This window comes from Nelumbo lutea, chromosome 6 (assembly GCF_056320005.1).
Source record: "Nelumbo lutea isolate HS-2025 chromosome 6, American lotus-T2T, whole genome shotgun sequence".
NCBI lineage: Eukaryota > Viridiplantae > Streptophyta > Magnoliopsida > Proteales > Nelumbonaceae > Nelumbo > Nelumbo lutea.
The window spans coordinates 17,969,721-17,982,013 of record NC_142689.1 but is presented as its reverse complement, the minus strand read 5'-3'; the positions used below and the strand labels follow the sequence as shown (position 1 = coordinate 17,982,013).

At 32.5% G+C, this 12,293-nt stretch overlaps 1 non-coding gene across 1 annotated transcript; it reads right to left on the bottom strand.

Annotated features, from left to right (window-relative positions):
- Positions 1–8,444: 8,444 nt before the first annotated feature.
- On the bottom strand, positions 8,445–8,517 carry TRNAA-AGC (transfer RNA alanine (anticodon AGC)). Its single transcript has one exon. It is a non-coding gene; the product is annotated as a tRNA-Ala (tRNA).
- Between the last annotated feature and the right edge of the window lie 3,776 nt (positions 8,518–12,293).

Here is a 12,293-nt window from a genome sequence, read left to right as displayed (position 1 = left end):
AAAAAATGGAGAAAATAGATAAATAAATTCTCTCAAAGAAGAGGCATGTAGACATGGACCGTCCAATTTTATTATATATAGATAGATTAAAGCTAAAAAAATAAAAACATGGGTTTGACTATGATACCGAAAAAAGATGATATTGAAAAAATTAAGCTCATGTGTGACGCGACTTAAAATAAATACTTCTAGCCAATGTTTTAAAAACCGACCTGGAATTGGAACCATTCATGCCACTAGTTTCCAGGTTGACAGCTTAATCGTCCGGTTTGAACGGATGACCCATTCTAACAAAAAATATTTTATTAATTAATACTGTTAATTAATAAAATACTATAATGACTTAATTACTGTTAATTAATAAATACTATAATTATTAATGGGGGGCCCTAAGCATTTTACTAATTATCTATTTTACCTAGGGGAAATTTCAAAATTATAGCCAATATTTTCCTACACTTCATAGGCATATTTTTTGAAAAAGGGACCATTGATTTGGCAAAGTTAGGGCATTGTCCTGATGCATTAGCATAATCATCAAGAATTTATCTGATTTTAAAGCATGCTTGAATAGTAGCATCAACAAATATTAGACATTCATCCGCAAATTGTAAAATAGGAATATTTGGCCATCCTTAGAAATTTTGCATCCAATTGAGATCCCCAAAATCTTCATATTCCTGATCCAACTTTTTAGCAAAGGCTAGAACATATAAAACAAAAATGTAATGAGAGAGAGGGTTACCCTGTCTTATGCCTCTAGTGGGATAGATCTCTTTTGAGGGCTTGCCATTAATCAAATTCTGATATGAGATAGATTTGATGCATTCCACAACCCGGCCCACCCACCTCTCATGAAAACCAAATTTTCTTAGCACATCCTCAATGAAATCCCATTCTAATATATCATAAGCTTTTTTTACATCAATCTTTCAAGCAAGCATTCCATATCTACCTTTCTTCCTCCCCATAGAATGGATCATTTCAAAGGTAATCAAAATATTGCCATTGATTTGTCTACTAGGAAGAAAAGAACTTTGAATTGGAGAAACTATTTTATCCAATACAGGTTTGATTCTATTGACAAGAATCTTGGGAAAAAATTTGTAAATGACATTGCATAGACTTATGAGTCTATAATTATCCATTCATTTTGGGTTGTTCTTTTTTGGGATAAGAGTAATAAAAGTTTTACTAAGGATTTTATCCAACAGATATTTGATTCTATTGACAAGAATCTTGGGAAAAAATTTGTAAATGACATTGCATAGACTTATGGGTCTATAATTATCCATTGATTTTGAGTTGTTCTTTTTTGGGATCAGAGTAATAAAAGTTTTAGTAAGGATTTTATCCAACAGAGATTTGATTCTATTGACAAGAATCTTGGGAAAAAAATTGTAAATGACATTGCATAGACTTATGGATCTATAATTATCCACTGGTTTTGGGTTGTTCTTTTTTGGGATAAAAGTAATAAAAGTTTTACTGAGGATCTTATATAACTTCCCTGAGTGAAAGAAAGCTTTCACAACCTTGCATACTGAGTCTCTAATAATGTTCCAGAATTTTTTTCTTTTTTTAAATAAGGCATTAAGACCATCGGGCCCCAGGGTTTTAAGTTCTTTCATTAAATATAGGGCATTGAGAAGTTCCTCATACGAGACATCCCTACTTATCTCATAATTATGCTCATTGCTAATGTAGGTCTTAATACCATTAATGACCTTTTCATTGTTTCTTGTACCATCTGTTTGAAAATAATGGTCAAATTGACTGCAAAAATGATTTGAAAATTCTAGTTGATCATTAATCCAATTACTCTCACCATTTTTTATACATATTATCCTGCTCCTAGCTTTTCTTATAGTACATTGTGTGGAAAATTTGTTATTTTTATCTTCTAAATTTCCAATCTATTCTTGAAACATGGCCCTACTTACCTCACGCGAGAGAAACCTAGCTTGTGTTGTTCAAAAGATGCCCATTTTTTACATCTAACACCATTTGGGTTTGAAAATTGTAGATCCAATATATATAGATTTAAGTGAACAATTGGAATGATCAAAGATTGAATAAAATCCTTCTCTCAAAGTAGATATCCAAGTAGTAAACGAGACCCATATATTTAATGGACAATCTGATAAAATGGTATGGGTTAAAAACCAATAGGAAAATTCACAATGAAGGATTTTTGTACTATGATTTGGCAGCAGGAAAATGGACATTTGGATAGAAACCTATTGGTCGGTATTAGAAGGATATGGAAACTGAAGCTACCCCTAGATTTAAGCTTTTCATGCGGAGACTTAGTCGGGGTTTTATCATTACTAATACAAAGTTGTTTGAAAAAGGGTTTTAATTAGGGGTGATCATAAAAAACAAGACTAATGAGACCAAACCAAAATGGTTGGTTAACCCAACCAGTCGATTTAGTTTTGGTACGATATTTTCCAAAAATCGAAGGTATCATCGGTTCAGTTTCAATTAACCAATATAAAAAGCCATCAGTTAAGCGAACCAATTGATATACATAAATTAATATATTACTAGTAATTAAGCACACATGTTGCATGTGAGAAATTTTTCTTCATATTAATTACGTGAATTTTAGATGTATCATAGTTAAGATAGAAATTGAAAATTAACAAAAGTAACAATAAGATTAAAAATAAACTTAAATATTTATTATTCAATTATGGCATCATGGGTTTCTTTGAAAAGTTGGATTATTGACCTAGCATATAGATAAGAAAATAGCATTGCTTTTGGAATAGTTTTAAATTAGGAAAAATTATAGTCGGAATTGGTTGTACATTTAAAATTAGGCTACAAGTTGGTTAATAAACCAACAAAACTCTAACAACCGGCTCTACATTTCAAATTATAAAAACTCTCGCCATGTCATCGGAGGGTTATGCTGACTGTTGCCAACATCCATATTGGACACAACAAAAAGCTTATACTAAAATTGCCTTTTAATGTTAGTTGATTGGAAAAAAGAAAAAGAGTTTTTAGTTTCTCCCTCTCTCTCTCTCTCTCTCTCTCTCTCTCTTTCTTAATCTCCCTCACACATCTCACTCACAATAATCTTTATTTTCTCAACGACTATGTGATTTGAAAATAAATAAAAATGGTTTTTGGTTTTTGTATTTATGTGATCTATATCAATTTCTCTTGTTTTCTCTCTCTACATGTCGTTCTCCCTCAATCTCTCTCATTCTTTTTCTCAATTGATCTCTCCTTCTCCCTTAATTTCTATCGTTCTCCCTTAGTTTCTCTCCTACTCCCTATATCGTTTTTTTTTTATTTTCTTACACACTTATATTGTATTAATTAGATTGTATAAAAAAACATGAGACCAACTTGGTATGGTTCAAAAATTATTAGACCGGTTTGATAAAAATTCACAAGAAACTCTTGGTTATGAAATTTACACCAACTGGAGAATGATAGAGATTGAGGGAGAAGGAGATATTGACCGAGAAGGATAGTGAGGGACAAGAATGAGAAAGATTGAGGGAGAACAATAGAAATAGAGGTTTTGATTTGGCTACATATCGAAGCTAAAAGAATGGGAGAGATAAAGGGAGAAGGAAATCGAGAGATGACTATGAGAGTGAGAGAGAAGGAAGGGAAATCGAAGACAAAGGAGGTGGGAGAAAACTAAAACCTAATTTTGATATATGTTTTTCGCTATGTCCAACATGGAATAAGAATCCCATGTTGGCAACAACCACATAAACCTCCGGTGACATGGCAGAGGTTTTTATAATTTGAAATGTAGAACCGGTTGTCAGAGTTTTGTTGGTTTCTGTGGATCAACCTACAACCTAATTTAAAATGTGCAACCGACTTTGACTATAATTTCCCCTTTAAATTATATATTTCATTAATACTATATAAAATATTTTTTACTTATCACACTTAATTTTTGTTTGTCTATGGTATCATTTTATTCAAAACCACTAACCCACCATCTAAAAATAAAAATTGTTTGATTTCTATGTTGTCATTTAATTTTGTATTACATTTCCATCATTGATAAAATTATTTCTTATGTATAAAACTTATTTTTGTTCAATATAATGAATGTACAATATTAGAAATGTACCAATATTTTATTTTTTATAAATATATAACATTAGATAAGTGTCAAAATTTTCTCTATTTTTTTGGTGATTCTTTGTATTTTCTATTTTTAAAAATTTTATTATTTGACTATGACATTATTTAATTTCCATGTGGATTTTGAATTTGGCATTCCATTTTCATCATTAACAAAAATACTTCTTACATTCATAATTATTTATTTTAAAATTTTATTATTTAATTATGGCATTATTTATTAATCCATTTGATCCCAAATAGTCGAATTGTTTGCCCACCACCGAGAGAGAAGAAAATGGTTTTGTTTTCAAATTACTTTTTTAAATATTTATTTGTATACTATTAAAATTAATATTATGGATTTAATTACAAGAGTTTAATAATGAGAAAAATATATCTTAAATATAATGAGAGAGAATAGGAAAATAATTTTATTTCCATTTGGTTTTAAATTTTATATTCCATTTTCATCATTAATAAAAAACATTTCTTATTTATCATAGTTATTATTGTTTAATATGTATGTTTAAAACATTCCCAATTTTTTTAATTTTATTATTTAATCATGGCTACATGGACTAACCCATTTGACCCAAAATGATTTAATTTCTTACCACCACTTAGATGAAAATACTATTTTTGCTAGGTAGATTTTAAAAGTATAAGTTTTTATGTTATTGGAATTATTAATTTATTAAGTATGGATTTAATTAATAAAACTTAATGATGAGAAAAATAAAAATGACTTAAAAATATGATTCAATGAACATGAATGCAAGTTAATAACTTAAGTGTTGGATTTAATGAGAGAGAATTGAATGCATTGAATATTTTTAAAATACCTCTTTTCAATTCATTTAATATCAAGAACTGGTTACCCTATTTGCCCTCATTTTTTATCAATAAATTTAAAAAGAGAGGTAAATTTTGTCCTTAGGAAATTCCATAAATATTCTTGAGGCCATCTGTACTTTTTAAAGTAGTATAGGTATGTATATTATATATATTTTATATTGTCTATATTATAAATATATATATATGCATTATATATAACTATATATTTATAATATATAAATATTATTCATTATTTATAATGTAATATTTTATATATATTTTTAGTTTTAAATTATATATTAATGTATTTTTATAATATATATTATAAATGTAAAAAACTAAAAAAATCAATGAACCGATGGCTAACCAAACCGGTCAACTGGTTAACTGATTGGCTTTGGTTTGGTTTCAATTACTAATTTTCCAAAAATCGGTACTACCAGTTCAATCTAAAGAATAAGCCCAAGGTTCGGTTAACTGAATTGTGACCACCCATAGTTTAATCCAGATGAAGGATGCCCCTTTTTGCTACACTAAGGCAGAGTTTGTGTGTCACATCTTCCTATGCTATCCCTTTGTTAGATCTCCATTTTTTGCAAGTCCTTGCACATTGAATTTTGATTCCATTGGCTTCCCTAGTTTAACTCAGTTCTTGATATATTTCTTAAGTCTTAATCTAGATGTTTACCAATTTAATTCTATATCGGCTTGGATGGCTATCATGTGGTATTTTCTTTGGCAAGCAAAAAATGGTTTAGACTTATTTTGGGTTGAGACCGCACAATTAAGCACTTATTGGCATTTGGGCGATAAGCTTGAAATAAGTTCTTATTGGAGAAGCCCAAAATTCCAACTTTTTAAGTGTTTGTACAATAAGCACTTGTTCAAAATTTTGATTCCAAAATTGTCCCCAGTTAGATTTCAAAATACCACTCATGCCCTTTGAACGTCCAAAAACATAGGGTTTGGCCATTTGACCCTATCATTGCTTTTCCTATTTTTTGTTTTTTCATCTTTAAGTGATCAATTTAGTAGAATTTTTTTCCCGTTTTTTTCATGTTTCATTTTGTTATTCTCCATCATCTTTTCATTGTACTAGGGGTGGAACTTCACCATGAACTGATCAACTAGGTAATGTATTTCATCATTAATAAGTGCTTAATGGCCTAGTGTAGGCTTCCTTTTCTTCTTGTGGCATCTCAAAGAACTCTCTGCTAACTGTTTCTAGTCTCTAAAAGACCTCATTGGGTATGCCACGGTTAATAACCTAAAAGATGCCCCACTCTTTTTGGGAAATTGGGGTCATTGAATCTTGGAGGAGAAGCTCTGAGGTGTGTCCGAAAACAATGTCTTTAAAACGTTATTTGCCCCCATTTAGTTCCACTGAGTTTGCTATTGGGTTACAGGAAAATTTGTTCCTAGGATACAACAGAGCGTTGGACGGGAATTTGCAACCAACAAAGTTGAAGAGTCTCCGAAAAAATCTTATGTGAGACAGTAGTAGATTGGACTGAGAGAGACAAGAGTGATTTTCGAACCTTGTGTATGCAATTGATTGATTCACACTCCTTAAATAATTTCTGAAGAGTAATGAGGCAGAGGAAGGTATTGATTCAGAAAAGAATCTTTGAACAATCACAATTTTTGTTTGAACCAAAATGATTATGGGAATAGACCCTTCCAATTCCGATGGGAAATTGGTCACCGTCGGGGTGGAGGCTCATTTTTCTCCCCAACAAGGATTTGAAATGGGGGTGAGATGTTATTTAGAAATTGGGGACAAGGAGTGGGAGTATGGTCTCCACCTTGAGCACACCCTTTGCCATTCTTAAAGTTCACCATGCCAACACATTAAAGTAATAATAAAATAGATATGTAATAGTAGTAAAATTAATATTTAATAGCATACAATGCCAAAACATGAAGTTATGAAAAATAAAATACTACTAAAATAGATTAGGAAATTAAAATAAATGTTAATAAATAATATTAAAACAAGATAACAGGTATTAGTAAGTATATATTTCATCAGGGGAATAAACCATTCCAAACAGATTATGGGAATATACTATTCCAATTCGGATGGGAAACCGATCACCTTAAGATGGAGGTTGATTTTTCTCCCTAACAAGGATTTGGAATGGGGATGGGATTTTATTTAGAAATTGGGGAAAAGGAGTGGGAGTATGGTCCCCACCTTGAGCTTGCCCGGTTGCCATTCTTAAAGTCCGCCATCATATCAACATATTAAAATAATAAAAATTTTAGATATGTAATAGTAGTAAAAAAAAATAATTAATAGTATACAATACCAACACATGTAGTTAGGCAAAATAAAATATTAATAGGATAAATTAGGAAATTAAAATAAGTATTAATAAATAATATTAAAATAAGATAACAAGTATTAGTAAGTATATATTTCATTAAGTTTTTGAACTAGCCATTTAATTTTAAATTATTTTTCTATGGTGCACCTATTTTTAAATTCCATTTAAAATGAATGGAATGAATAGAATTGAATAAAAATAGTAAAAATAAAAAAAATATCCAACAAAAATAATAAGATTGATACAAAATAAAATTCATTTAAATTCAATTTAGAATAATAAAAATTAACAAGAATTTATTTAACCATAATAAAAATTAATAAACATTAAATATAAAAATTAATACAACTTTATCTAACAATATATAATCCGATAATAATGCTTGGGTTGCAATTAAAGGTGTAATGTGGGCCGTGCGGGGCTGGCATGGCCCCATGTACCATAGCGAGTTGCATTGATCTGGCAAATGGGCTTGTAGGAATGACAATGGGGCGGGTTTGAGGTGGAGCACCCCTCCTCCTTGTGGACAAGATACTCTACCCCGTAGGGGTGTCAATTGGACTAGATTTGGTCCAATCCGATTCAGTTCAATGTTAGTTCATTATAAATGCATCAGGTACAATTCAATGTCCGGACTGTCCAATCTAGAAAAATTCATTTTGATTTAGATTGATTTCAACTGAAACATGGTCTATTAACATATATTCTTATCTTATATCAATGGGCCAGATATTGGCCTAATCCAACCCAATATATTTTATTGATCCGTTCAAATTAATTTTAGACTAAACGGAGTCCAATCCAAAACCGATCCATTGACACCCTTATTATACCGTCCTGGCCTCGTCCCTAATGGCAAGGCAAGTTTGAGACGAGGCATCCACTCCACTCCCTTTCGGGGATGGAAAATCTCCAATTTTCCCGCCAAAGTATGAGGCAGGGACAAGGTGCGATTCATGTGTTTAGGGTGAGGGATGGGTTGTGGAAAACCGAGAGAGCCATCATGTTAATTGTAATTTGAAAAGTTTTCAAGTCTTTGTGAAGAAGCTTTATGTACTAACGAATTTGAATAGGATGGTTGTTCTTTATCGGATAACTGTTTTAATAATTAATGAATGTTAAAAAGTTAAATCAAAACATGCAACTACTTCAATTAAAATTTTGTAAAAGTGGAGATGCGGGGTATCGATCCCCGTACCTCTCGCATGCTAAGCGAGCGCTCTACCATCTGAGCTACATCCCCATACATTTTTAATAAAAACATTGAGATGTATGTATTGTGGTATCTAATTATCCCACCAAATAAATGATTGACGCAAGTTGATTTAGCTCCGCCTTGAATTGTATACGTAATCGCCTTTTTATGTGAGGTAAGTCAAATAACTTAAATATCGAGTTACCTATTCTTAAAAGTCATTGGATTTCCCTCGTGGGTCGTGGCTGTAAAAATGAGGAGTTATATTTTTTTGTTCACTTCCCGTATGTTTTTGGTTACAGATGGCAATTTGACCATTCCCTTGGGGCCTCGTCCTATCCCAGGGTGGTTTTTTTACATTGATTGGGGTTTACGGCAGATTTTGGGAAAAACCCGACTTTATTATATGATATAATACATATTAAACTGTTAATATATATTATATTATACAATATTTATTATATAGTACAAAATTCTAAGTAAGTCTCAAATAAATAAATAAATTTATAAATATGCAAGTAAGAGTGATGGGGCGAGGCAGGGCAAATTCGGGGATCCCAATTCCCTTAGAGAAGGGGATGGGGTTAGGATCTCTAACCCTGATGGATTTCAGAGTGGAGCATTTGAGTACGAGGTTAGAGATGGGGCACGTAAAACCTGGCCCGACCACATTGCCATTCTTAGTCTTTCAATGTGGAGATGCAAGAACAAGCAAAGCTTGGAATTTGTGTGTTAGATGAAAAATAAGTATTTCATTAGCTTGAGCCATTAAACTTTGTTGTTGAGTTTTGTTTCATAGGACTGGAACTTTGGTGGGTTTGGTTGGGGTAAGGGACAATCCAGGCCTAACCTAGAGACCTAAACCTCGAACTCGAGCTTGGCCAACTCAGGTTAAAGCCTAGATTATTTTGTCAACCCAATACAACATAGGATGGGTTCAGAGTGAGAGAGTCTAGATATGTCACCCATGACAAGACCTGACAAAAAGTTTACCCAACCGGTGTACCTGACCTAACCCAACCTGAAAAAACGGGGTTAGGGTTTCATATTTAGCTACCTGAATTTGAGAATGATCCAACTTGACTCAACCCGAAAAAAGAAAAAAAAAACTGGGTTGGGTTGGATTGGGTCATGGGTAAACCCACTGACCCAATTGTTAGGTCTAATTGGGACTATTTGTGTATTCTTAGAAGCTTTCTCTCTTTCATCTTTACTATTTAGTCTTTACGCTTTATCATTTACTATTGGGCAAATTTCTTAAACTACCTTTTTGGTTTAGCTAATTGACTAACTATACATATCCCTACTGTTTAACTATTGTCTTGTGTTATTCCTAGTGTTTCTAACAATTGCCTAACTCCTCCCTTACCGTTAATGTTTCGTCATAATCCATTCAAATGTGACATCACGTGACTGTTATAATTTCAAAAAAAAAATCCCTAACTTACCCTTATTGAAAATGCTCTTTTCGTTTGGGCAAGACGATTCTGCCATAAAATACTCTTTTATGGTTGAACCAGTCATTGGTATAAACACGAGGAGCAAGTTGATGGAGTTCAAATCAGCCCCTCACAACGTCCAACAGCACATCCCCACTGTGTATTGGGAACATCTCCTGATGATAATACCAGGAATAATGATGTCATCATTGAGAGATGTTCCCAAATACATGGCAGGGATGTATTGTGGGACATTGTGGGGGGCTGATTCGGTCTCGAGTTGATGCTGAAAATCTTTGGCTCTAGTACCGACACTGGACCTGGGTGACTATTGATGCTCCGTCATAAAGCTCCAACCTTTGCATCACAAAGGTATGCGAATGAGTATATCCAATTCTTCTTCTTAGTCACTTATTAAAAAAGCAATTGGCTCTTGAATGTCATGGAGTTCGGTTGTCGTTTTCCTATTCAAGCGATAGTAAAACCATTTAACAAGAACCCATTGAAGTCTAGATTAACCCTTACGATTTTCAGGCAAAAAAGTTTCCCGAAATGGTTTGAAGGAACCAAAAGCTTTTTACCTTTCCAAAATTTGAGGAAACTTTGCAACGGTTCATGAAATTGTTTTACAATGTAAAAGAAAATAACAATAGGATATGATGGTGTTCAATAGCTTCTGCCGAAATGCCACTCCCCGAACCGTCGGCCATAGTCGGAAATTGCCTCCCACAGTGCGTACGAGCACCACACATCCAATGTCTTCAAACTTAAGAGATTACCTACATTCTGCAGAGAGAGAAAGAGAGAGAGAGAGAGAGAGGGGTTGATTCTAGTGATGTCGCTCCTGGCCAATTTTCAATCATTGGTGTTGCTGATATCGTTCCCTAGATCAGGTTAATTGTTCTCTGGTTGGGAGCTGTATGAGTGCAGTAATGTCCATGTATCGCTCCGTGAAAAGGGCGGAGTACAGAGTTGTACTATATTCCCGTGTTCAATGGGGTATGCTCTTTCTTCTTGGGGGAGAATGTCAATATAATCTTAAGCTGCGTTTGAAATTGATGTAAATCATGAACGATGTAAACATTTGCATCGGTTCAATTTTGTTCATGTCTAGAAAGAGTGTGTAATAATGATCGATGTAAAACTTCACTCCGGTTTAATTTTGTGCACATTTGGATGGAGTGGAGTTTTACATTGTAAATCAGTGTAAATCCTCTTCATATGTAAAGTTTTACATCGATTTTATCGATGTAAATACTACATCGATAAAATCAACATAAAACTTTACACCAATTGCACCACGTATTTCAAAAATACAATGGTCACTTAATGACAGTTCAGTGTAAAACATCATCGGCGTACTACACTGATTCCAAATGCAACCGTTATAGATACAACCGACAATTGAAAATTTTCGTAGAACATTCAAAGTTACGTTGAGAAGCTTCCAACATAGGGAAGAGCAATTGGTAAAGCTGACAACGAAAGATCGATAATAAAATCCGATAATATATTCAAAATTTCTAGTAGAAGAATATTTTCCCGCCCACTTACAACTAGGGGTGTAAATGGATCACCGATTCGATCTTATTTGGTCGACTTTGAATCATCCCTATTCGAATATTTGGATTGGACAGGATCAGATTGACTAATAGGATCCAATTAGAAAGCTGATCAGATTCGGATGACCCCTATCTAGTATATTATATATTTATAAATATAAATATATATAATACACATATATGCTATTTATTTATAAATTTATTATATTATTTATTTTTTTATAGAAAATATGTATATATGATGAAAATAATTAAAAATACTTGTATTTTTTTGTTTTTACTTTATTTAAATTAATATATTTTATTTTTCTTTTAATAATTTATAATTAATTTTTAAAGAAAACAAGTTGGACTAGATCAAATCTGAAGATCCGACTTACCAATAGGATTCGAATTCAAATCGAGTCCTATCAGATCCAATTGGATCAGATTTGAATATACCTTGATTTGAATCCTATCCTATCCGTTTGCATCCCTACTTACAAGCTCTACTTGAGTAGTGGATGAATTCAAGCTGACAAGTGGTTCAAGAGTAACAATGAACCAAAAGCATATCCAATCCATTTGGGTAGTGCAAGATATTTCGAATTCATCCACTAAAAGCATATTCAATTCATCAGTTTAATTTATATTGAAATTTTGAAGAATAGTGAAGGGCAAATTTGATATTTCATTTCTTTCCATTAGCATTTCACGCCATGTCAATTTTCACAAACAGTAGGGGTAGCACAAAACAATAGTTAAACAATAGGGGTATAGTTAGTCAATTAAGTAAACAATGGCGGTTTAAGAAATTTTCCCTTTACTCTTTGAATTGTTGAAT